The sequence below is a fragment of the Ursus americanus genome, chromosome 32, assembly GCF_024610735.1.
Source record: "Ursus americanus isolate L20-20 chromosome 32, mUrsAme1.1.p, whole genome shotgun sequence".
Classification (NCBI taxonomy): domain Eukaryota; kingdom Metazoa; phylum Chordata; class Mammalia; order Carnivora; family Ursidae; genus Ursus; species Ursus americanus.
The window spans coordinates 24,510,182-24,535,615 of record NC_142158.1 but is presented as its reverse complement, the minus strand read 5'-3'; the positions used below and the strand labels follow the sequence as shown (position 1 = coordinate 24,535,615).

Below are 25,434 nucleotides of genomic sequence, written 5' to 3'. Positions count from 1 at the left end.
CCCATCTCTCCCCATGCCCTGCCTAACTGCCAACCCCTTGCCTATAACCACTGAAACCTCCCCTTCTTCCTGTTTGCTCTGTTTTCTCACTCTTTTCTCTCACCCTTCCATAAAACTCCAGGAATAAGAATTAAAATCCTCTACCCAACTAAAGGCAGGGACCATCTTTTTGAAACTCCATCCCCCAAAACTGTTTACATTGAGGAAAAGTGTCACTCTGCTTACTCAGAGAGCACAGAGACTTTTCAGCCAAAAACAAAAAAGTCCTCATCTATTGATTTTGAGTCTAGGCTTTATCCCCTAGAACCAGTGGTTTCTCACAGTTGTTATTCTGGCAAAGTAGCTTCTCTATTTAGGTTGCAGACCAACATTTCAAAGCCTACCAAAACATTACAACATTAGCTTTGTGAATGGGAGGACATCCAATCAGAACCTCAAGATTAGGTTGAGCATACGGTCAACCTACTGCGTGTCCAAGTAGCATTTAACATTTTGATGATAAAATTACAAGAGCCTGGGCCATAGATCAGCAGACTTTCATGCCCAATTTGAAATGAGAGTCCTGTCCTGAAGTTCATGCATTTGTGTTCGGTACCCAGTTCTCACACGAAGCAATTTCGCTCTAGCAGAGAGCCCTCATTTCCCCCAGAGAATGGGACAGAGGCTCTGATGAGGCTCAGCTCTGGCACAGTTAGAGCAGAAATGCCCAACACCTTTTATAATTCAATAGACTATCTCTTTTTTATACCTCTAAAGCTGCAAAGGAAGCAGGAACGGGGTGAAGTAAGAGTTCCAAGGGGTGGGAGGGCGGCACAGAGCAGAAGGCAACCAGGGATGGGGATCTGCTGTGTGGCTGGAGACCCTTAGAAACTGGGGTGGAAGCAGGAGAACATGGCGGTGTTCACCCACAAATTTAAATGTAGGAGGGAAACGGGCAAGTCACAAAGCCAGCATCTAATTAGGTGAAAAACCCATCCATCATGGCTAAATAGGCCATAAACCGTTAATTTTTACGTTTTTTTCTACTTTTTCTCTCAATCTTCCTTTTCACCTGAAAATGACGGTACCAATCTACTTTGTTCACAGCTCCACATTAGCTTATTCAACGTCAACCCACTGAAGAAAAATTGGATATCACTTACTCATCAAACCTTGACCAAGTTGAAGAATAAATTTTGACCTGACTCGGGGATTATCACACTTCCCTGGGAGTTACGTCCCGCCTGACGCATCTCCTGGAACATCACCAACTCAGTGGCTAATAGGACTCTACCTTTGATCAGGTAAAGGTCTAAGACTTTATTACCTTTCAAGTTTAAGACAGCAACATTTTTACAAATTCAGTAAAAACACACACAAGATACAGGTGCTCTTATGTCATTTCTCAGGGAGAAAAGGAGGAAGATTTCAACAGGGGAGGCTGGAGACCACCAGTAAGTGACTAGGCACAGTGGGGCTGGAGACCCCACTCCCAGCGGGCGAAGCAACAGGAGCTTGGCCATGAACTCGCAGCAAGATTTCTGTCATGTCCTCTTCACCTGTCTAGAAGATACCGTATTATCATTGTCCTTCACAGCACGAGAAAAAAACAAATTGTAAAGAAAAATGCTTTTATAGCCCAACACAATGGGAGACCCACTTGAGATTTTCCAGCCACTCAAGTTTAAAAAGGAATTGAAGATGGACCCTTCCCTTCTCTACTGAAAAATACAACAAGCATCACACTCTTGGGAATAGTACTTCCTAAGTTCTAAAGAAAAAATGCCTTTGTCTTTGAGCTCTGCTTCCTTCCATTAGGGGACTTCTGGACACTTCTGACAGCTACCCCATCTCCTGTGCTTACCCTATTCTTATACTCGGCCTTGCACCAGCCATGACTCACACAGAGCAGTAAAGTCAACACCGCTTGTTTAAAAAAGAGAAAGTTCTCTGTACACCCATATTTGTAGCAGTATTATTCACAATAACCCAAAGTTGGAACAACCCAAATTTCCATCAACAGACAAATGGATAAATAAAATCTGGTAATATCCATGAAATGAAATAGTGTTCGGCCCTCAAAAGGAGGTTTCCTTCCTTTGGAGGGCTGGTTAATATTCAAGCTACAACACACAGAAACCTTAAGGACATTATGCTAAGTGAAATAGGTCAGTCACAAAAAGGCAACACTGTAGGATTCCACTCACAGGAGTTATCTCAAGCAAATTCTTCGCAACAGAAGTAGAACGGTGGCTGCCAGGAGTTGCGGGGAGGGCCGTGGAGGGTGGGGACGGGGAGTTATTATTTAAATGGGTATCGAGCTGCAGTTTTGCAAGATGAAGAGGTTCTGGAGACTGGTTGCTCAACAGTGTGAATTAACACTCATTTGATTCTCTAAAGTAGTAGCTGCTAGTATCAACCCTGCTTTAGAGACAAGGAAATCGAGGCACAGAGTTAGGAAATAACTTGTCCAAGACCATGATTACACACTGATGGTATGGATAGTACTGAATTCATAGGTCACCCCCTTTCTCTCTCACACACACACCCTTTTCTCTTTCAAAAGAATCTTCCTCCAGCTTCTGTAGGCTGGCTTTCCCCCACACCATTCCCACTAAGCTGCTCTCCTCAGAGTCCCCAGTGACATCCACATACTGCTGTTCTGTGAACTTCTCTTCCTGGGATTCTCTCAACTTCTCAACGGGGATACACGTGACCCACCCTTTCCTTCTGGAGATTATCTCCTCCTCCGTTTTCTGGACGTGGGTTTTCTCCTGGTCATCCTCCTACTTGTCTGACCACTCCTTCCTTATCACATTCCAGAGAAGTAGATGTTCCTCCCCAATTTCCACCAAAACAATGGCTAGTGGATAACTAAATGAACGGTTAAGTAAGATTAACTGTAGCTAAATTAACACATCCACAGGGTTCTTTCCAGGCTTGTAAGAGGTTCCAGAGTCTTCCAGATGCCCACCCTCCCAAGCTGTCACTTAGAGATAGGATTCGATTTCACTTAACTTTACACCTCAAAATGCCTAGTGCAGTATTTGGCACATAATAAACCTTAAGATTTCATTTAATCTTAATATAGCTAAATTCTCACATTCAAAACCACTTTCCCAAGTATATGCTGCCAAGTTCCCAAACTATTCAACGGTCCCCTTCCTTCCAGTGCCACTTAGGGGTCCTACAGACGCTCCATTTAACAGCTCAAGCTGGAGGAAAACATCTCTGTTCTACTTCCCGTGTCGTTCTCAAAGCCCTGCCAGGTCCCCTGGTCGAGAGGCACCCAGGTTATTTTGTTTATAGGCATTTCTGCAAGATGCTGTCCCCCTCGCTGTCTTATCTCAACTGCTCTTCCTGCCCTCAGAGGGTCTCACCAGAAATAAAAGCACCGAATGAGATTATAACATTCAAATAATTGCCCTGCATTTTCTAATTAATTGAGTTAAATACTTGAGACCCTAATGAGAAAATCCAAGGAAGTTCCAAAGGTGTGTACCTGTTCAAGTCAGCTAAATTTTGGTGAAGAGTAAATGAGGTCAGCAATAGATTAAATCCGTCTTAATATGTCCCAATGACCAGAAAGTCACAAAATGACACAGTTTCGTTCTTTGTTGCCTCCCCTTAAAGTCTTTGCTTTACCCACTGGCTTCTGTAAATGTTTTCCATTTCACTGCTTTTTTTTTTTTTTGGTTAGTACATTCTGAAATCTACTTCAGATCTCTGACCTCACAGATGTTCTCCTATTAGTTCTGTGCTCAGCATAATGGAATGTTAATGTTATGATTTACTCTACAAAAAAATCAATGGTGTAGTCCTTGCTGGGTAAATAAGCTCCTCTGGTGGGTATAGCTTTCCAAGCAGCATTAGATTTGAAAAGTGATTGCTGCGAGGAACAAAAAATCCATCCGAGGGAATTCAGAGCTTTCTAAAATTGATGTTTTGTGTGCTATAGATATTGAGACTAATGTCCCACCTCATTCCATACACCCCAAAAAACAGGGAGGGGAGCGATCCTTAATTCGCCTAAAGCATGAACAGCACCCAAATTATGGCAAAACATTAAGATAAAAATTCAACAGTGAATGATCATCGCTGAGTTGTGGACTTCAGCTAGTGCAAGAGAAAGGCTAACTGTTTTCTTAAGTCTAAGAAAACAAACAAAAACCTAACACGTAACAATAACCAACTGGTAGATCCATTTTGGACATTCAAAATGAAAATGACAGAATTCAAAAATCAATTTTTAAAAAATTTTTTGACAAACGAAAGGTCTTTATATATACGTGTGTGTGTGTGTGTGTGTGTGTGTATACATATATAACAGAGGGGTGATGGTACATGAGGTTGTTTCAAGCAACTATCAATTTTTAAGAGATTTTTTTTTCAAGGACCACATTGCTTTTCAAGATTAAGAAGTGAAAAGCCTTTCCAGACTTCTGAGAGTTATAGCAAATATTTTCTTTTTTACCAGGATTGTTTTGCATATGTGTATTCAGAGTTTAGGCTTTTCCTTTTTTTTTTTTTTTTTTTTTTTGTCTATTTTTTTATAGAACACTTGTGTAAAATCATCATTACCAAGCCAGAAGGCTCTTCTCTCCAGGAGACCATTGTCTCTGAAGCTCAAGTATCTCAAAGGGACAAACTCCATGGGAGAACACTGCAGCACAGGAAGGGGGTGTGGGATGGGTGGTGAGCAGGCTCAAAGGAGCCCAGGGGGAAGGAGTACTTTATCTCAGTCTTACTTTAGAATGGCTCCCCGGGTAGTAATCAAACAACCAACCAACTTTTAGTCTGTTTTATTATTGTTCTTAAATTCTCTATAGACAATGAACCCTCTTACTGCCTGTATTTGGAACTAAGCATACCTACTGGCACGCCATTCCTGAAGAACACATTTTACGGAATAGAATTATCACACCACCTCCAGGCAGTCTTCCCAACTGCCATCCTCGCCCCCAGTGCCTCTACTGGAGCACTTGTTAAAAACTGCATTATCTCTTTATTTTTCTTTCTCTTTGTTAGATGATGAGATCCTTAAGGTCATGGACTCTGAAACGACATTCCCAGGATGACCAAATGCCTTGCAGAGTGCCTCAAAAACAACTGGTTCTCAATAGAGCCAATAGTTTAAGGAAAATCCACGGAGCCTCTGTTACCGACCAGGCCCTGCAGTTATGGCAGTGAAGAGAATAGATGAAAATGCCAGCCTCCCTCGGGCTGACACTCAAGTCACATTTGAATAGATGAACACTAGAGAACATTTCTTCTTGATGGCTTAGAAATTTACTCAACAAAACAAAAGGGACACCATACATATGGCCTGCTTTTACATAATTCCCTCAAACTGTCAAAGTCCAAGCCTGACTGCAAAGAAAATGTAGAGGCCTAGAATTATCACTTGACCCATTAATTTCCCTTTATCAATCACAAAGGCATCCATCACACTACTAAGCCCACAAACTCTAACATATCCCTTGGATGCAGCCCACAATTATCCTCCAAAACTGAAAATCACGTTGGAAGGTATGTTTGAGAGGGACCAATCCCGCACAACCACCCAATACTAACAACTACCACGTGTAGAACATAATCTTCAAACTCCTTTCATGTTCCATGTTGTCTCTTTCGAACCCTCAAAGAGCACATGAAGTGGAGAGTTCAGAGCTCTGTCTTCTCTATAGATGCCTAAGTGGAGGCTCAAGGAGTTTATGTCACTTGACTAATTTCACACAGCTGGTAAATTGCAAAGTCAGACTGAAAACCAGAACTACAGAGTCCAACATCAATAGTTATGCTCTAACAACATGACAGCATCTAGGGGCACCTGGGTGGCTCAGTCGGCTCAGCATCCGACTCTTGATCTCGGCTCAGGTCTTGATCTCAGGGTCGTAAGTTCAAGCCCCGCACTGGGTTCCACACTGGGTATGGAGCCTACTTAAAAAAAAGAAAAAAAGAAAAAAACGTACAGCTGAAAATGGCATTGGAAATATACAGAACACCCAAACCAACGTGATTCTCTGGCCAACACTGCCTTCCTGATTTACACACACACACACACACACACACACACACACACTCCCACTCCCACAATCTAGAGACCCACAGGCAAATATATCAGTTACTAGTGATGAAGGGGACTCTCTCTGCAGTAGTCAGAGATTAAAACTTCCTGACAATTTAGTCGTAAGTAGTTTCTGTAATTACCTCACTCATTTCTGGATCACTGACGGTGATCTTTCCATGTTACTAACTATATGGTCAAACATAGTAAAACCCATCTGTAATCTCCTGAAGGATCAGGAGACACACACATTCCCCATCTATCTCCATCCCTTGGTACATCTCCTGACAAGTAGCAAGAGTGATCAACAAACACCAAATGAATGAATGACATTACTACACTAGCAACTGTGAAAATGAATTTAAGAGCTTTGGTTCATTTTTCTGCTGTTTCTTTCCAGTCTCCTATTAATTAATTTTGAGCCACTTAAAGGCAGAGATGCTGTCTTCCAGTATAAATCATGTACGGAACCCCAGATGGTGTCATGCTCATGTGGCATGTGTGTTGCATCAATATTTGCTCATTGATTTGTTGCTCAAATACCACTACTGAGTCATGTTTGTCTGGCAAATCAGGCAATTTTAATAATTAGCGTCTGAGGTGGGAAAGTGCCTTTTTATTTTAAAAAATTAGGGGTGAATGTGAAGTATGGAGAGTGATACTAGTCTACTTGGAAGGATCCTGGATGCAAACAGATCCTAGCCCCAAAAAATAGAAAGAAAAAACTTCATGTAGATAAAATCTGAATGTAACACCACTGTTATTGTTTTTTACGTACATGCACACCAAGGAAGCATGCCAAGTAATACAAGTACCCTCAACACCCCTGGGAGCCCGAGGAATCACTTTCTGTTTACTTGCAATGTGGAGACATCAACTATTGCTTCAGGAAAGGAACGAAGCTCATTCTCCAGGCTACAATCACAAATTTTAAAAATCGTTCTGAACCAAAGTTCATGCACTCAACATGTTAGGTCGAATGAGAGGTTTTAATAAACAAAGCATCTGATTCACTGAAGACTAACTAGCCTTCTGAAGGGGGTGGGGGGGCCGGGGTGAGCAGGAAAAGTACAGATCATCCAAGTCAATCTCCCACCCAGTAAAAGAACGCCTTTATGTACTTATCACTGCGATCTTCAGGAAATGCATTAATTAGCCCGTGTTTCCATGTCATAAACATAATTTTTCTTTGATGGTAAAGAATTTTCAAGTAGTTCAAGACCATGCTTTTGAATCAGAATTTTAAATGTAGTGAACTGTGATGATGATGTCCTAGAACACAGAGCCAAATGTAAACAGACCACAGGATATGCCTGGGAAGGGACACTTCAAAAAGAAGAAGAAGAAGAAGTTGAAGAAGAAGAAAGAAAGAAATCCTTGATCTATTTTACTATCCTGTATTTCTCCTAAGAGATGTTCAAAGAGAGCACATGTTGATTAAAGAGTTGGGATTTGAGCGTTCTGGTTATCTGAGGTTTAATTTTAGCTTCATTGAGAAAAATAATTCGATATTATGAGCTCCAGCAGATTGCTGCCAAAGGCAATGATGTTGTTAATGCTTAATTGAAAACTCTTCTGAATTATTAATAGCATAATTTCTGCCTTCGGATAAATATTTATTTCAATTGAAGCTTGTCCAATGTAAAATTATACTGCCATGACAAACTAACACAGCCTTAAAAGGTACAATAGGTTTACATGATTTCATACAAGAGACATAGTACCGAAAACTAGGGTATGTATAAAGTCTTTTTTATAAACACTATCATGGCAAAATGTTCTAGGTTAATCCATCTATCTAAAGAGCCCCAGAACGCTCAGACCTACATTATATTTCATTTGTACTTCTGAATCTTTGACTATCTCCTTTTCCAAAGGAAGAGCACTTTATAGGCTCTTTTTTCCAAGAACCTCCTTCAAAAGACACAACCGAAAAGCACACAAATGGTAAGCAGTCCCCACCCCACATGGAGCATATGCTCCCATCAGCCAAAACCAAATAAGCATATACAATATCAAAGCGATACACGGGCAATGGGGCTCCAGCACAGTGAGCAAAGGAGAGGGGTCAGGGAGGCCACAGAGGCAGCAGGAATGAGCGGTGAGACCTCACAGAGTCTTGCAGGCTGCGTGCAGTGGATGCTGCTGTCTACTGTCCAAAAACCCCTCGAGGACCCAGACGCTTACTCCTCCAGGCCCTGGAGGAAAGCCTGCTTGCAGATGGTGACCAGTGAAGTAATGTCCATGAGCAGCGTGACAAAGGAAACCGCCTGCCAGAGTTTAAACCCCCTGCTTGGGTACATCCAGCAACCTGGAGACTAAGAGTGGTAGACAGAGCTCTGAAAGGTCATCCCAGCTTCAGGGATCTCTGTAACATCGGCCGAGCCTTCTCCTGCCACCCATCAAAACTTGACCTCTCGCTCTGTGCAATGCTGCTTCCCAAGCCCCTCAGAGGTGTTATTCCCTGGAGCCCTCGTCAAACCTCCCACAAGCGCATTTCAGACTGAGTCCATACCTGGGGAACCCGACCTACAGCTTCGGGGCGGGTGGGTGCGGGTTTGTGCTCACTTTCAGGGACGTGAGAAGTCTCTTGAGGTTGAAGCAAAGGGAGCTTACTCTGACTTACGCTCTGCAGGGACCGCCCTCACTGCTCCGTAGAGAGCAGACCATCATGGGAGCCAGTAGGCCACACAGGACGTGTGGGAGCAGCAGAGACAGGAAGAAGGAAGCAGAAACCGAACATAACTCCCAAAGGCAGAGCTGACAGCCTTTTAAGTGGAAACCACGAGAATGGGGCAGCTCTGATCCTCCTAAATTCATGTCTCTAGACATAGAGGACCCTTCCATGCAGTCATTCCTACGGGTCCAAATTCTCAAAATCACCACCGCCAGATTTGAACACACACTTCAACTTTTTAGAAAGGAGAATGTCAAACAGCACCCAAAGTGTAGTTTAAAAGTTAAATATCCAAGAAACAAATGATACAAACTCACAATTGGTCTCCCCACGTAATTCTTCTTCCTCTTTGGTTCAACAATCCCAATAGTGCTATCCACCCAATCATGTCAGCTAAAAAGATGTGAGTACCACCCGTCCCCAGTGACCACTCCCTACAAACACCACACCGTAACCACCAAAAAGTCCCACCAACTTTGTCTCCAGAGACGTCACCCATCTTTCTCTTCCTGGCCCACACTCAGTGTCCCTGCCTTAATTCAGGTCTTCCTCCTGGATCCCAGCTGGATTCCCTACTGCAGTTCTCCCATTTCTCAATTCCCCTCATCCTCCACACCACTGGAAGAGTCATCTACCATCATACACAGCTCAACTATAAATAGGAACCCTGGTTCAAGATCTGACCTTGGCTGTGCTCGCCAGCCTTCCCTCCCACCACACTACCACCCCCCATCTCAGAGCTTGCCAATACTAGATGACCGTAGCTACCTGCTTATTCCAGGATATTTAAAACCCTGACCACCCGTCAGACTGGGAAACATGCCCCTCTTCCTAGACTGGATCTTAAAAGAATGAGGTGGAGTTAATTCAATGAGAATGTTTTCCCAAAAGTGCCCCCTGGAATGGATTATACTCCCACAGCCCTTGCCACGCTGAACGGAAAGCATCTATTTCTGCACCCACCACAACTGGACTCCAAGCTCCTTGAGGGCCAAAACCACTTCATGCACATCTTTGAGTTCCAAAAGACAGCACAGTGTCCAGTAAATGACAGGGGGAGGCTAGACTTAACTTCTATCATCACTTAATATTTCTATTTATTTATTATTTTGAGAGAGAGAGAGAAAACACGAGTAGGGGGAGGGGCAGAGGAAGAGAGAGAATCTCACGCAGGCTCCACACTGACATGGGGCTTGATCTCAAGAACCTGAGATCATGACCTGAACCAAAGTCAAGAGTCAGACACTCTACCAACTGAGCCACCCAGGTGCCCCTAATATTTATAGAAAGGAGGATGAATAATTTAAAAAAAAAAAAAATACTGACAGTGGAAAAAAAAAAGTAAATTAATGTACAACAGAATGGAATTTTAAAACAACTAAAAATTCAACAAATGCCAGAAGTATTCCAGCTGCAAATATTTAGGACATCCTAGTCTCGAGGTACTGTCTCCTTCTAATGAATAATATTAAACATTATTAACTAGTCTTATGGTTCTCTTCTCCCAGAAAGGAACACAAGCAACACCCCAGCAATGAATGAAAATGAGTCTCTTGGATAGTTATTCTGGGACTTTATATACGGATGGTGGAGGCATACACAGGAAAAGTTACAGAATTATTTTTCCAGATTTTTTTTTCTCTAAAGTGTTCAGTCTACTCTTCCTCTGCCATTCCCAGAGTTAGAATACTTAAAATAGAATTGGTGGGGAACGTGGGTATAAAAAGGGAGTTCTAGTCAAAATAAAAGTATCAATCCAAAGGAAGTTCCGGTGTTAATAAGTCCTCACCACTAGTGATACGCCTTGCCACGAAATTTCTAATGATTTTAATTACATATTACTAATGCCAAAAGTACCGAGAGAGAGAAAAAGGGAGCAGGAGGGAGAGAGAGAGAGAAATAGAAATAGAAATAGAAAAGGCTTTGGTCAAGTCCACGTGGGCCCGTCTAGCCATGCAGTCATGTGGTTTCCCTGGGCTCTTCCAGAAGGGCATGTCCTCACAGAGCTCCTAGGAGCTCGGGCAGGAGGAGGACGCGGGCAGAAGCTGTATGAAGCGCCAGGGCCCCGGGTTTGGTTGTGGAGTCAGCAGACACAGCAAAGATTCCACAGGGGGGAAAAAAAAACCACCAAGGGCAGAAGTGGCCCAACTTCTGGGAGACCCAGTAGTTAGAGGAAAGCCTTTTTTTAAACTCAGTGGAAAAGGCGCACATACAGCAGGCCCCAGGGTAATTACCAAAGCCACTGGGCCTGTCTGCCAAGCTGGGTCGATGTGGCCTCTTGACCAGGTTTTATTCTTGTCTCCTGGGGCCCGCTGGTCCCTCTGCTCTTCCTGCTCCTGAATAAACGAGCAGATGCTTGCCTCATGCACTACAGACTCGCCGCTCTCTGTCTTCTGCTGTGTTCTGGCAGCAACTTCAAATGGTAGAGCGTCTGTGAAATGGACCAGAGCACTCCCAAATTCTACTTCGGGGTCATTTAAGAATTTGTTTCTACAGTTTCCCAACACTATTACTCATTTTCCTACCAAATCTACAACAAGCATGACCCAACAGTCACTAAGTAATTTGTGTTCTTCGTCTGCTCTAGGCAAATACCTGTCATTGTTCGAACACCATGGTGGGAGGGGAATCCGAGCTGGCTTTTGGCGTTCTGACTTTCCTTCCCATTTGTCTCCGTGCTCTCTTCCATGACTGTGTCTTAACGCTCAAGGTTTTCTCTAGACCAGACCTCTGTGCTCAAATCCTGACCCAGAGATCCAAGGACCTAATGCACATTCCAACTACGAACTCCTTAAAACTGAACTCCTCTTCCTCTGGCCAATACACTTCATCATCTACTGGTGTCTCCCACTTCCCACTTGGGAGGCATCCTCGACCTCCCTCTTCAGCCTCACATCCAGTCAATAAAGCGATTTTTTCTGAGTATCTCACTTCCAGGCTCAAGCAAGCAATCTGCATTGGACCGCGCACCCACTGTGTGCATGTAGCAAAAGGCCTTTCTTATTCCTTCAGATCTCCCTCCAGACAGTGTCCCATATCCCAATTTCAAAACCACTCACGTGCTTCAAACAGGACCCGCCTCCTTATATCTTTGAGAGAACATTGATTGCCTTTCCGAAGCCACTGTAAACTCTTCTCAACTCAGAGCTTAAAAGAGCAGTTCCCATTTCTCAGCAGCAGCATCTCCAAGGAAAATTCAATAATGAAACAACAGATTTCATAAAACCCAAAAGAAACCCAGCAAGTCAGTTAAACAGTAACAAGTTGCAAAGCCAGCCTAACCTGGATGGAGGCCTAAAGAAGACAGTTTTGTTGAGAAGAATACAGAATAAAGTTACAAATGATGCAAGTCCCTGGCTGAGACTGATTGAGGGTCCCCCACAATGAGACACCCACACAACAGCTCAACATTGGTATTTTCTCAGCCTGTCCTCAGCCTGCTGAAACATAGCACAGACAGAGGGGTGTTAGGAGGAGACAGTTCCTTAAGGCTGGACTTTCAATGAAACTCCAAGTAGAATTTTCAAAAAATAAGATGCCTAACTCAAAAGAGCAGGTTTACAATTTTAGCTCTGATCAACTTTGTTAAAAGACTACTCCCCGGTCGGTGGCTACATTTGAATGAGGTCCTTTTCTCTCTTATCTTTGGGGAGCAGAGTCACTGCTCTGCTGACCCCCCTGCAAGGGGGGGACTGACCCCACATGAAGAGTGTTGATCATAAACTCGGGGTACCAGCTGACACCCCAGAACTCGGTGGCAGATGGAAGGACATAGGTGGCGGAAGCTTCTATCATAAAAATTCTTCTTTCCCCGGGGTTGATTACTCAAACTCTAAAGACTCCTGCCTCCCCCCCCCCATTCCAGCCCACTCGCATTTTCCTTAGGCTGATTGACTCTAGGAAAACAAGTATTGCATTATGCTTGACTCCCTGGAATGAGATCAGTTCTAGTTTCAAATTCCCTTCCAGAACAACCCCAAGGCCACAGACCCCGTAAAAATCCCAGCTGCTCAACGGTGCAGAAGGCTTGAGCTAGGACAAGAAAGCATTACTTAAGTCATAATCAGCAAATGCGTCCTAACCCTGGACCGGCATCCTCGCAGGTCTGTTCCCCAGCGCCAGGCAGGAACACGTCTGTAAACAACACAGTCTCAGCTCCTCCTCCCGAGGCAGCGCAGCCAAGGCGAGGCTGCAGGGCAGCGTTCCGCGGTGATTTTCTCCAACTGGCACCATCTGTGCCTGCCCTGCCAGACGTGCTGACAGAGCAGGCTGCGTAGACCATTACTAATCTACCAGGGTCAGTGGGGTCAGGCCTGCAACGTGATGCCTATAGATTTCAAAGGCCAGCCTTCCCTCCGTGCCAGCTAATCAATTTCTGTTGAAAAGCAAGTCCATTTTTATTCTTCTTTTAAATTTCAAAGAAAAATCTCGTTTTAAAGCTCTCCGGGTGGGGATCGCTTGCGTGTAATCAGGGTCCTGATGCCGGCTGAGGTGTAGAAGATCTTTGGGGCAGGAGGCTTAGCCACTGATCCTTTGCCAAAAAATGGGTGACAAGCCCAGAAGGACAACTTTCCTCCCACAACGAAAGCCTTGCAGCAGCAGCATAGGGGAAGGCCAACGTGGGTCAAGATTCAAATTCTACCGCAAATCCCCCCACCACCACCACCAGAGTAACTGTAGAAGGATAGGAAATGCCAACAACTGTCCTATCAGAATCGTGGTGGGTTAGCCTGGGCAGTGTCCCTTGGGCTGGTGAAAGAAGCATAGCATCACCCACCTTCCACTTCAGAATTCACCCACCAGGGTTCCCAACGGCTATCAGCTGCCGATCAAGCACTTACTAGATGCCTACTGTGGGTGCCGAGAGCTTTACATTCCCTGGTGCTTCTCTTAGTTCTGTCTCTGGGTAATGGGGATACCGGCTACAGGAGGCCAAGGGCCCCATGAACACAGGACGTCGGTCCTGCCTTCACAATGCCCATCGGGTAAACACACCTTTATTTCAGGTGTGCTACAGAAAACTACAGGATCTCTCAGATGATTTTGTAAATACAATTTCTGGTCTGTCAAGACCAGCTACTGTCGTCATTTCTTTACAGATGGTATGTTATTCTGGATCTTCAAGTCCTCTGATGACTCAATCTGCCAAGAGTCAACCAACCACCGCAAAAGGAAGACATCCCTACAAGCTCCAAAGAAACCAGATCTGTATTTACAATGATTAAAGGTTTAAGGAAATTAAGATAAGTGACCTCATCTTCTTCCTTTTGCTTAGATATCAGTTTCTCCACTTAACAGGGGTTAAACTGGGCTAAAATGGTCATCACAAGGAGGAATTTGTGGGACTACAAATATAAGGAATAATCCCTCTAAACCAGATCATTTTCCTTGGAAGACTCTGGGCTTGTGAAGAAGTGGGCAGGGAGGTTCGCAGACCTGCCGTAGCCACCTCAGCATCATCTGCAGAGCAGGTCCCATGAGTTTTTGAATCATTTCTTCTTTCAATTTTTTCCAGATTTCAGGCAACTATGGGTAACTGCAGGCGAAGCGGGCTGGGAACACGTCCACTCGTCCCGGCTCCTCCCCTCTCAAGGGTGGCTCTGTATTATCTACAAGTCAGTCACACCCTCACTTAGCCTTTATCTCTTCCCGATCACACAGCGCTGCTATCATAACAGACCTTCTCCTCGCAGCCTTCAGACTTCTTATCTGGATATTATAAAACAAGCCACGCACACACAACAAATGGAAACACTTAAAATGAGAGGTCTCCCCTCCGTTGTGACTTTACTAACCCATCCTGGGATCCCCTGGCACTGAAGGTTTCATTCTCTCTATAAAATGAACACCTTCACATTCCAGGACAACTCGTTTGGGTCTTTGAAAAACCGATTTTACGAGCCCTAACTTCAACATTAGGCTTTCGGTGTAAAGCTTTATGAGGTCTTTCCTCCACCTCCAGGCCCTATTCTGTTTTAAAGGCTGAAATTGTTCTAGACACCAGCATCTCCTTTATTTAAACAAAGGCTGCCCGACATTTCACTTCATTCCTCCCTCCCTGTCTGCTTCTGCTGGGGCAAGAGATAAGAATCTAGACAGAGACTTTCATCGTGTTTTACCTGTAACTCGTCTAAACCACCAACTGACAAACACAGGCTCTGCCTCTAAGCACCAAGGGAACCCAGGGCAGAGAAAGAGCTGCACAGACCTGTGCCTCCAACATAAACTCAAGTACAAAATGATCAGAAGGCAGGATGCCTAGATGGTGGAACGGTAAATCCTTGGCAAGCCTAAAGGCATCAAGTCGAGCAAGAAGGTGGCAAAGTCACGGCAAAAATATGGCCACGGAACTCATAGGAAACACCTAAACGACCAAGTTCTAAGTAGAGATGGTCACAAATCCATGGGTCTCCAACAGCCCGGTCATCCCCAAAAGGGCAGCCAGAACAGATGTGGTCAGACTCTTCTAGTTTAAGCAACTCACGTTCCTGTCAAGGCACCTACCCACCCTTTTGCCTCCTAGGTTTCTAAAGATTAAATTGTCCTTCAGTAGCCTATTGCTGAAAGGTAGGATTTAGGTTTTGTTTTTATCATCAACTGTCTATTGCGAAGTGTGGATATTAAAGCATCAACTTTAACTCTGCGTTTACAGGATTACACTTGTTGGTCAGGGGGAAAAAGCCCTCAGTTCTGCAGATGTAAACAGAAGGACAAGAGGAACAAGGTTCATTTTATGCTTTGCCTTCTGTGATCATTTAGATTTTCTGTGGTTTATTAAGATTCTAAGGAAGATTCTTGCAGGGTCCTCAGAAACCCAATCCAACAGGAAGCCCCCACCATACACCAGGCACTGGGTAGGGTCAGGGTGTGCTATGATATGACTTCTGCCCTCTCAGCATCCTGGGGAAAATGGGAAGCAAAGCCTCAGAAGTCCTCATGGCTACAGTTTTTCTTAAGGGAGTTGTTTGCATGAGATATTGACATAACAGCCAACCGTCTCTTCTGGGTTCAGAGAGAGAGAGGAAAAAACAGTCACCAGGGTTAGAACACTGAGAAGTATTTTGGTTTCTGATAAAATGTCGGTATAATATTAAAACCAGGTAAGAGTGATCAAAGGAACCCAATGAAACACTGTGGTCACTCTTCCTTTATGTGCCATTAGCATTTGCCCAAGGGCTGCCTCTGTGACAAAGCAAAATGTCTTGCCCCAGGCTCTGCTTGCAGGAACCACGTCCGATTTTGCAAACATGGTACATTACAGTGCCTGTTTTAAGAGTTCTTATAGTTCTTGTTTATATAACCACCTTCTTTACAATGATTTTAGGAGATCACGGTCTAATCCCCAATTCTTCCTCCAGGAAACCAGTTAAGAATTCTTAATATAAGTAACTCAGGACAACCAAGTACCCCTGAAAAAACTCTCGCTGTAATGTGGGGAAATGGGGCACCAGACAGAGAAGCAAAGATGATCACAAAAAGGTGTGAGAGAGAAACAAAACCAGAAAGGAGTACTTTTTTTCTCCTTTTTATCCATGCAAAATGCCAACAGGTAGGAGTAAGAGGAGGAAACGCTTCACTTTAGAACCTCCAACTTCTAATACATAATCCAGAAACCAACAAAATACCATTGGACCAAATCCAAAGTTATTCTAACGGGGCTGATTCACATAGCTGACCTTGCAGTATCACCACACGCCGTAATACAAATTATTTAAGATGCTAAGGCATAGTCTCTGCCCATAAATATTTTGTTAGTATTTTTTCCAGATGCCCCATCTATTTTCCCAACCGTGTGCACAGTTCAATAAACAAGGCCATAAATAAAGACTGACTTTTTAAAGAAGGCTCAGAATTATATGCTATTTTTAGACCTTTATTGATCATTCCAGAATGTGCCATCTCTACATTTATATTGCGGAGTAAATAGCATACTTTCGGCTTCATAGGATTATTTTATTTATTTTTTTAAAAGATTTTATTTATTTATTTGACAGAGAGAAAGACAGCCAGTGAGAAAGGGAACACAAGCAGGGGGAGCGGGAGAGGAAGCAGCAGCCTCCTAGTGGAGGAGCCTGATGCGGGGCTCGATCCCAGTGATCCAGGATCATGCCCTGAGCTGAAGGCAGACGCGTAACGACTGTGCCACCCAGGCGCCCCCATAGGATTATTTTAAATACCAACTTTTAAGTTCACAGAATTGCCAAGTCCTAGCATTTCAGAAGAGCCTAGGAGTTTATCTTCCCTGTCACTAATGAGACAGCAAAAATTCAGTCAAATGACTTGTCCAACGGCACACAGTTGGAAACCAACCAGGTTATACCAGCCAAACTGAAATACAGTGACTAAACATTTATATGGGCAAAAATTTACCTTTTTACTTTGTATAGCAATAAATTATAAATACTCCAAGGTCTCCTTTTAAATATATCTGAATTAATACATTTCAAAATAAATCCATTGCAATCATTTAATGGGTTGGTTAAATGTAATGTTTTCATAACCACCTTTCAAAGCTTAAGCACATGTTGAAACTCACTGGACCACCCAAGTCAAAGATCTAGTTATGCTATTTAATGTTTATTTGGTTTGTTTCTAAATGTGTATTTAAGTGGCAAAGTCATAAAAGGAAGAATTAATGATAATCGATACCAGATCTGCAACCATGGAGCTCTTCTTGAGTTTACAGTATTTAGTGAAGTCAGCCAAGGGGGAAAAAAAGTATTCTAAAATGAGAAAACTCCGTATAATACTTTAAAAGCAAGTCCCCAGCTATATGCTGTATTCTTAAAGCACAATAATCCAAAGACCAAGACATGATCCTCCGTAAAATACTGAGGAAAAGGAACATGTAGACATCTCAGAAGTTGTAAAGGTAGCAAAGGAGATTTAATGCCAGAGAAGAATGGGCTTTTTGTCCATGCTGATACCTTCCTAACTATCTGTCACAACTTCAGATTCTAAAACGAAGTACAAACTTAAAAAGACCCAGCAACAAAGGATGTCTTTACTTACCTCAACATGCAGATGGTTCGTCCTCCTAAGGAATGTTTGTAATCTATCTGCAACTCAGAATACAGCTGCTCATAGAAACCATAATCATAATTAGGGATTAGGATTCCAGACGGGCCTACAGAGACTTTCTTTTTTTTTTTTTTTTTAATCCCACATACACCTGAGGCAACAAATGCTCATCATTTATAGAACCCAGAAAGGAAAGAGTCGCTAAGGGATCAAGGCAGGAGGAAAGGGGCTTTATAGGGACAGAGAGAAAGCTTGCTTTCATTTACTTTTCTCCTCGTGCTTAACATCTAGCTGAAAGAAGGGGGAATTGCCAGGCTTGCCTGCCTTGCCCTGCCTCCTCTCCCTCCTGTTCTCCAGCTCTGTCTTCTGTCCTCCTCTTTAACACCAGCCCTCAAGGGGAAGAGGAACCAGAGGCAAAAGGGCTGGAACTCCCACCAGCCCATACTTCTAATCGACAATGATGCCAAAAGAGCAACCAGTACCTGGGACCAAGGGAGCGGAGAAGGAAAGGAGGGAACCCCAGAGGCCATATCAGAAAAGCCAGTAAGAGGAAAATCAACAGCACCAGTGTTTTAAGCTAAAAACGCCTCCGGCAGCCCAAACTGAGTGGGGTGTTCCTGAGAAAAGGGCTGTGAGAAATTAGGCACACAGACAGAAAAGCAACTGAAGCCAACTATGGTTGGCCCTTTGAAAAGTTAAGAAATGGAATAGTTCTTCCCTAAGAATGGGCCCGGGGAACAAAATTAGGAGGAGCTGTGAATGAGGCTGGCTTAAGTGAAAGAGGCTATTGCAGCTCTCACAAAAAAGAAATGATCTCACTATTTAGATCCCTAAATCCAGTTAATTATCTTGATACACTTTGTATTGTGGACTAAAATCAGAACATATGGAAGGTGAGCCATCACCACAACTGAAAAATTCTAAATCAGAGAAAGCCTGGGACTTGTAGTCCTGGCGTAAAACGGTGAAATTTCCTTTAAGTAATCACATCGTATAACTGCAAGACTTAAATTTAGTACCTTACCAGTAAAAGCCATTGCACAGAATCTGCCACCCAGTAAGGTAAGAGATGTCAGGAGTCTGCAGGACAAAGCCAGTTCTCAAGAGAAGTTCTAACCTGGAGAAAGCACAGGGAATCCTTGTCACTGGAGGCATGGACAGTGCCCCTTCCCGGTCTCAGAGCATGTCAAGCAAGTGCTCTTAGAACAGAACTATATCTGCCTTAAAACTAAACCCTGGATTTTCAGGAATCTATGATGTCCACATTAATGCCATTTAATGGGCTCTAATTCTGCTCTGTGTGGGGCTACACGCCTTTACATGTGAACTGTTGGGCTCCCATCCCTGCCTCAAAGAGGAAAAGACAAGTGGAGACGAGTACACACATGGGACAGCAGAAAGGACTACCCCCAGGTGATTAGAATACCCTCAGGGCACCCAATTCTGAGACCACAGGAGCGGCCATTCACGACGAGTTGTGGAAACTGGCTCAAGACTTAGATTGACATGAGTTAATTCAGCTGTAGCGCCAAAATCCACCTATGCACGACCATTATGTAGTCCTGCAGCTCTAGCAAATCTCAAGATAATGAGAGAAGCCGTGCGACATTCAGGGAAAGGCGCTGGGCTGAATCAGAAGACCTAGATTTTTGTACTGACTCTGCCGGCAAATCTCTCAGGGGAAGGGGCAAATCGCTCCCTCTCTGGGACCGAATTTCCTCATCTGTAAAATACAGAGCAGATGCACTCTTCTAGCACAGAATTCCAGCTGACATGGAAACGGAAACTCAAGAGCTGTGTACCTGTCCCCCTACGTCTGGCACAGGGAGCCTCCGCGACATCCCAGTAAACACATTCACAAGCTCCCAAGATTTAATACAGTGGTATGAGCAATGAACCTACTCAGGCACTCTTATGATACCAACACAGTATCATCAGAAGCAACACACTGCACACTAAAGCACATGGAGGGAAGAGCCTTGAGCTCTCTGTTCCTATAGATCAAGAAACAGGTCTCCCTCCTGTCCCCCTCCACGACCCCCAGAACATCGCTGCTATGCCCTGCAGTCACGTGGAATTTCAGATTTCTCCCTCATCTAATTTAATCCTGCGGCACAGCAAGATAACTGCATTCCACCTGGCAAGCTGCTTTGTGAATGACAGCAACGCTGCTCGACAACGGCGTAGGTACCCGTGCGCATGCGCGTGCGTGCATGTGCGTTACGTGTCTTCCTAACTAAGCTCCCAGCACCTTTGGGACAGGAATAAGTCCATCTCCATATGAGGAACGATATTTAACAAGGTGACTGACTCAATACCTGTGAAGCAAAATAAACATTCGTCTGCACAGAGCCTGAGAGGTGCAGCCCACTGAGGTGTTCCAGCGAATGGGGGGCGCTGTCCTGAAATGCCCTCCCAAAGAAAACTCCGAGTGCTACTCCCCCCTCCTCCTCACCTGTGTCTTACTCGGCCGGCACGTAGATTTGAACTTGCCCCTCAGCAAAGCACAGATGGGACAGCTCTTCCTCCCTTTCTACCCTCACACCTGAGGTGTGCTTCCACGTGTATTCTAATGCATCCACGGGATACGGGACCTCTAACGGCGTGAGGAAGAGGAAGGAAAGGTGCCACCAGCAGATATTTTTTTGCCAAACCCTAAATCGATACTATCTGATTTAAATTAAACTATTCTTTTCAGACCCAAAGGAAGTGGGCAGTTGGCCAAGTGGATAGCACAGCCCTAGCAATCAGGGCACAAAGAAATAGACATTCTGTAAGAGGGTACCCAGGCTTTGTCAAAACTCAGAAAATGCACTCAGTGGAAAATTGAACTCGATCTGGAGAACCACTTGGTCCTGCTAAAGAACTACTACATATTACAGGAAGAGTCGCACACCGCGGTCACCCTGCTCACTCCCTTTAAACCGCTCTCTAAACCTGAAGCAACTTCCCCTCTCCCGGTCGCCAACCTATTATCCTCTCTCAGGCTTCAAAAGCTAACAGCCCAAAAGCTACATTTTCTCCATGAAGCCAATTCCTAATAGCATTCCCTAGGAGTGCTCGGCTTCCGAAACTTAAAAGGAGCCAAGAAATCTCAGGCCTCTGAGATTTAACAACTTTGTGTGGTATGCCTGCATGGCCTGCTCTCTTTAACTCAAACTATAATCCCCCCTTTAAAATCTTGACAGTAACGGGAAAAAAAAGGATTATAGAAATGATAAAAACCTATGGTGCTGATACATGAAATCCTGGATCCACTTCTCAATTCATTCAGACTCTCTGGAAAACATTAGGAGAGACATGCTGTATCTGTCTCTCCCTTTATGAGGGAGCTTTTTATTAAGCTGTGTTGACATGGTATCATTTAATGTTCACAGCCTTCCTTAAGCAAATAAGGAGCACTGAGTCTCCTTCAACTGCATCGTTATGTACATCTGCTTCTATTATTTTATCTAGTATCTTTTATCGGTCTCAGGGATCCGCCCACTACACTACTGACAACAGAAATCCAATTCTTAAAAAGACATTTCCATTCATGCACAACGAGGCCATCAAATTATCACCAATAATTCACTTAAGGAAACATCTAGAGTCGTGAGTCATCTTTACTCTCAGATACGATGCACACCATATACAACGGGAAGAAGGGCCACAAGCTTTAACAACAGTCCAACTCCTCCTGGAGGCGAATCGGGAACACTAGCAGTTCTGGCATGGATTTGGATATGGAATGAATATCTGGTGTCATAACAACAAAAGAAGGAGAATCTGTGAAATTGCATTTACTGAGTGTTAGCATCTTACAAGCAATTAACAGGAAATGGCTTGGCTTCATTCACATCAGAGCTACCAATCGCTATTTTTTCAACGCCTTTCCCATCTTTAATGGCATCTTGTGCAGATCCTCAATTTGGGGATGACTGGGTTAGTGAAACGCTAGGTCGATTTAATTTTTTTATTCTCAAGTTCAACTCTGGTGTATGCAAGCCCCCACCCTGATACCAGGCAAACCTGTGATCCCCCACTATAAACAGAGAGGGCTGGGATCTACTTTTTTTTTTTTTTTAATTTATTAATTTGAGGGGCACCTGGGTGGCTCAGTTAAGCATCTGCCTTCAGCTCAGGTCATGATCCCAGGTCATGATCAAGCCCCAAGACGAGCTCCCCGCTCACCCTGCTTGTCCCTCTCCCTCTGCTCAGGCTCTCTCTCTCTCTCTCTCTCCTCTCTCTCTCCTCTCTCTCCTCTCCCTCTCTGTCATGCGCACACACACGCTCAAGTTGGGGGAGTGGTAGAGGGAGAGACTCTTCAAGCAGACTCCCCGCAGAGCATGGAGCCCCCCTATTGGGCTCCATCTCACAAACCATGAGAGCATTATCTGAGCCAACAACAATTCGGATGCCCAACCGACTGAGCCACTCAGGCACCCCTGGGATCTACTCTTTAACTCACTCTCTTCCTCCCTGCTCTGAGCAGTCCATACTCCCCCTGCAACTGGTAGAGAGGGAAAGACAAATGTCTCCCTACATAGCTGGCCATGACTCCTCTAATGCTGAGTGGTGTGTGAATTTTCCTGAGGGATCTCCTCAGCACACAGCTTCTCTGATGTAGGTCTGACCCCAGCCAGCTCTTCCACCCACCCCTTGGCTCCCATTACCAGAAGACAGCCTCGTAGGGATACTCTAACAAGATGGATCAAGACTATCTACCATGCAGTGTTTGCTTCACCCTTGGAGAGCTCCCATGTCCCTGCCAAACTAAACAGAGAATATGTGAGGTGCTCCACCGATAGCCCCTTCTCCTGTCATGTCTCTCTAGTCTTTTCTTCCCAACCCAAATAGGCACAGGGAGAGGGAGGCATGTCTGCCTGAGCAGACATTCAACAAGGAAATCCCAACACTGGTTGTTGCATTCTTGCAGGTACCCCCAATCTATGGATGAGTGTCTTGGAATTTTCCCTTTCACTTCTGATATAAAGCTGATGAGCCTTCCTCCTCACTTTCCCAATGTTCTATGCAGACTAGAAAAGACAGGGGGTGCAGGTAGGGGGTGGTAACTGCTGGCAAAAGGGAAGGTATTGTCTTCTCCTGTTAAACTCATTGGGATGGTGTCTGGCCTCAGATGGTCATGGCTTTCATCAGACTATGAGGTCTTCAGAGCCTCCTATTTTAGCAGGAGCCAGAAGCACCTATTGTAAAACAGCAGAAAAGTCTAGCAATTATTACCAAGAAGTTAATAGTACAGAATCACCCAGTTACCCAGACATTTAAGAACAGAAGCAATAGGGGCGCCTGGGTGGCTCAGTTGGTTAAGCATCTGCCTTTGGCTCAGGTCATGATCTCAGGGTCCTGGGATCAAGCCCTTCGTCAGGCTCCCGGCTCAGCGGGGAAGCTGCTTGTCCCTCTCCCTCTGCCCCTCACCCCTGCTCATTCTCTCTGTCTCAAATAAATAAATAAAATCTTCTTTTAAAAATAAAAGCAATAGTATGAACACTTAAAAAAAAAAAAAAAACTCCTTTCATGTGAGAAGGTCCAATCTCAGTAAGGCACAAAATTCAATATAACCCTTAATTCTTAATTGCTGTTAACATTGACTAAATCCTTAGCATCTTTATTTGGTACCTGTCCATTTGACATTTTCAGACCATTATGTGTTTGACACGTTCCTTAAAGTTGCACTTTTGTTGATTACTTTATGTTTCTGGTTAGGATGGTGTCAGTTTTCCTCTGTTATCCAATAATATTTCAGTATTAAAATTTCTGTTTTTATTATTTAGAGAGATTACTTCAATTGTACTTCCTGTCATTGTGAACTATTAAAATCAAGGCCACCATAATGAGACCCACCTTTAATGGGAATTCTAAATGAGTGATCCCATTTCAGTTTTAATTTATTTCGTTTAGATATTTTTTTAGCCCATTCTAAACAAAGTATTTTGGACAAAAGTATATGTTTGGTTCACAATCTATTAAAACAATAGTAATAATCTATTTGTTAGGTTTTAAGTATCCAACACCTATCTGTAAATCATCTCACGTTGCCTTTACAACAGTCCCACCCACTAAGACACATGCTTTTAATCTGCTTTAGGGAAACATTAAGATACAAAAGGATTTTAAGTTATCACAAGGATCCAATCAGGTTTGTTAAATATGAAGAGACATCGATGAAATAGGGAACTTTTCCTTCATCTCAAGATCCTACAAAAATGAAAGAATATGCTTAATTAGTTGAGAGAACTATTATCTATGTGGAAGCTGAAAGAACTTGACTGGTGTCCTGTTAACTTCTCAATTCCAAACTAAGCCCTTTATGTTAGTTGCAACCTGGATCACAAGATATAGTCCTTACTTTCCAATGATTCCACAATGTGGGATTTTGGATATATCCAAAAATTGTTTCTTTGAATCACTAAACAATTTTGGAGGATAATAAAAAAGCTCACATTTGCACTACCCAGAATCTTTTAGATAATACATAAACACATTATTTTTTTTAATAGAGATAATGGGAGGCATAATGAAAGTTATGCTTCTAAGAGTTTAAATAATTTGCCAAAGGTCTCACCGCTAGTAAGCTCCACACTTGGGCCTTAGCATCAGGTCTTCTCACTTTAAATCCTGCACCTTTTTTCAAAATTCTAGGTGGACTAGTTCTCCCATGGCACTGAGCACATTGTCTTGGATGGGTGTTAGTTAACTCATTTTACAACTTGCAAAGTTCTTACACATACTTTACCTCACTTGATTTTCCCCAACGGCCCCATAGTGAAGATTAAAGAGATGTGATGCTTATTTTTTTTTAAAGATTTATTTATTGTTTTGGACGGGGGGAGGAGGGGCGAGGCAGAGGAAAAAGGAGAGAGAGAATCTCAAGGAGATTCCCCGCTGAGCATGGAGCCCAAAGCGGGATTCACAATCCCATGACCCTGAGATCATGACCTGAGCCAAAATCAAGAGTCAGACACTCCATCGACTGAGCCACCCAGGTGCCCCTGATGTTATGTCTATTTGAACGATGAGGAAATCAAAGCTTAAAAGAAGTTGCTTGTCAAAAGTCTTCTAATTAGAAAATAGCAGAGAGCACTTGGAGTCTTCTGGTTTCTTCTGTAGTGAACATTCCCTCCCTGTGGGCCCCACCGATGTCCCATTCACCCCCTCTGGGCTCCACTGACATCCCATACCCCACTACAATGCAACAGATTTCTCACTCTCTACAGTCCAAGTTCTCACCCTATGGCACAAGAACAAAAAGAAGCCAAGAAGGAAGATGAGCAAGTTAAAGTAGGTCTTGAGACCTTAGAGTCCATGGACCCAGTGAGATTATGCATCTCTGGAAACACAAGAACAAGGAAAGGAAGTGGCCAGCAGCAAGAGGAGAGCCGAAACAATGAGACAGGGTAGGCTGCAGGAGAACTGCTCAGACTTGCCTGAAGATCTCAAAGGGAGCCCTCCCACACGGCCACAAGGTGGGCATGGCAGCGCAGAGATCCTGGTCCTCTCCCCAGGCAGAGGATGAAGGCAACACCGAGCCACATAAGGACAAGGCCTGTCTGGAGCCAAAGACTGCAACAAAAATCGACACACCAACAGGGCATTGCCATAGCAGCCTTGACCTCAAAGACACTCCCCTTTTCCGAAGGAAAAAGGAAATGGTGATTTCCTCACTGGCTTCATTACGTGTGGCTTCACA

At 43.9% G+C, this 25,434-nt stretch overlaps 1 long non-coding RNA gene across 5 annotated transcripts in view; it reads right to left on the bottom strand.

Moving 5' to 3' along the window:
- LOC123791032 (uncharacterized) overlaps positions 1-25,434 on the bottom strand; it is a 563,175-nt gene that overhangs the window by 388,554 nt on the left and 149,187 nt on the right. For 4 of the 5 annotated variants that reach the window (XR_015722613.1, XR_015722614.1, XR_015722612.1 and 1 more), the window contains one exon: positions 5,810-5,916. The exons of the other annotated variant lie outside the window; for it this stretch is intronic. This is a non-coding gene — a long non-coding RNA (uncharacterized LOC123791032). The remainder of the gene's footprint in view (positions 1-5,809; positions 5,917-25,434) is intronic. 5 annotated transcript variants of the gene reach the window in all.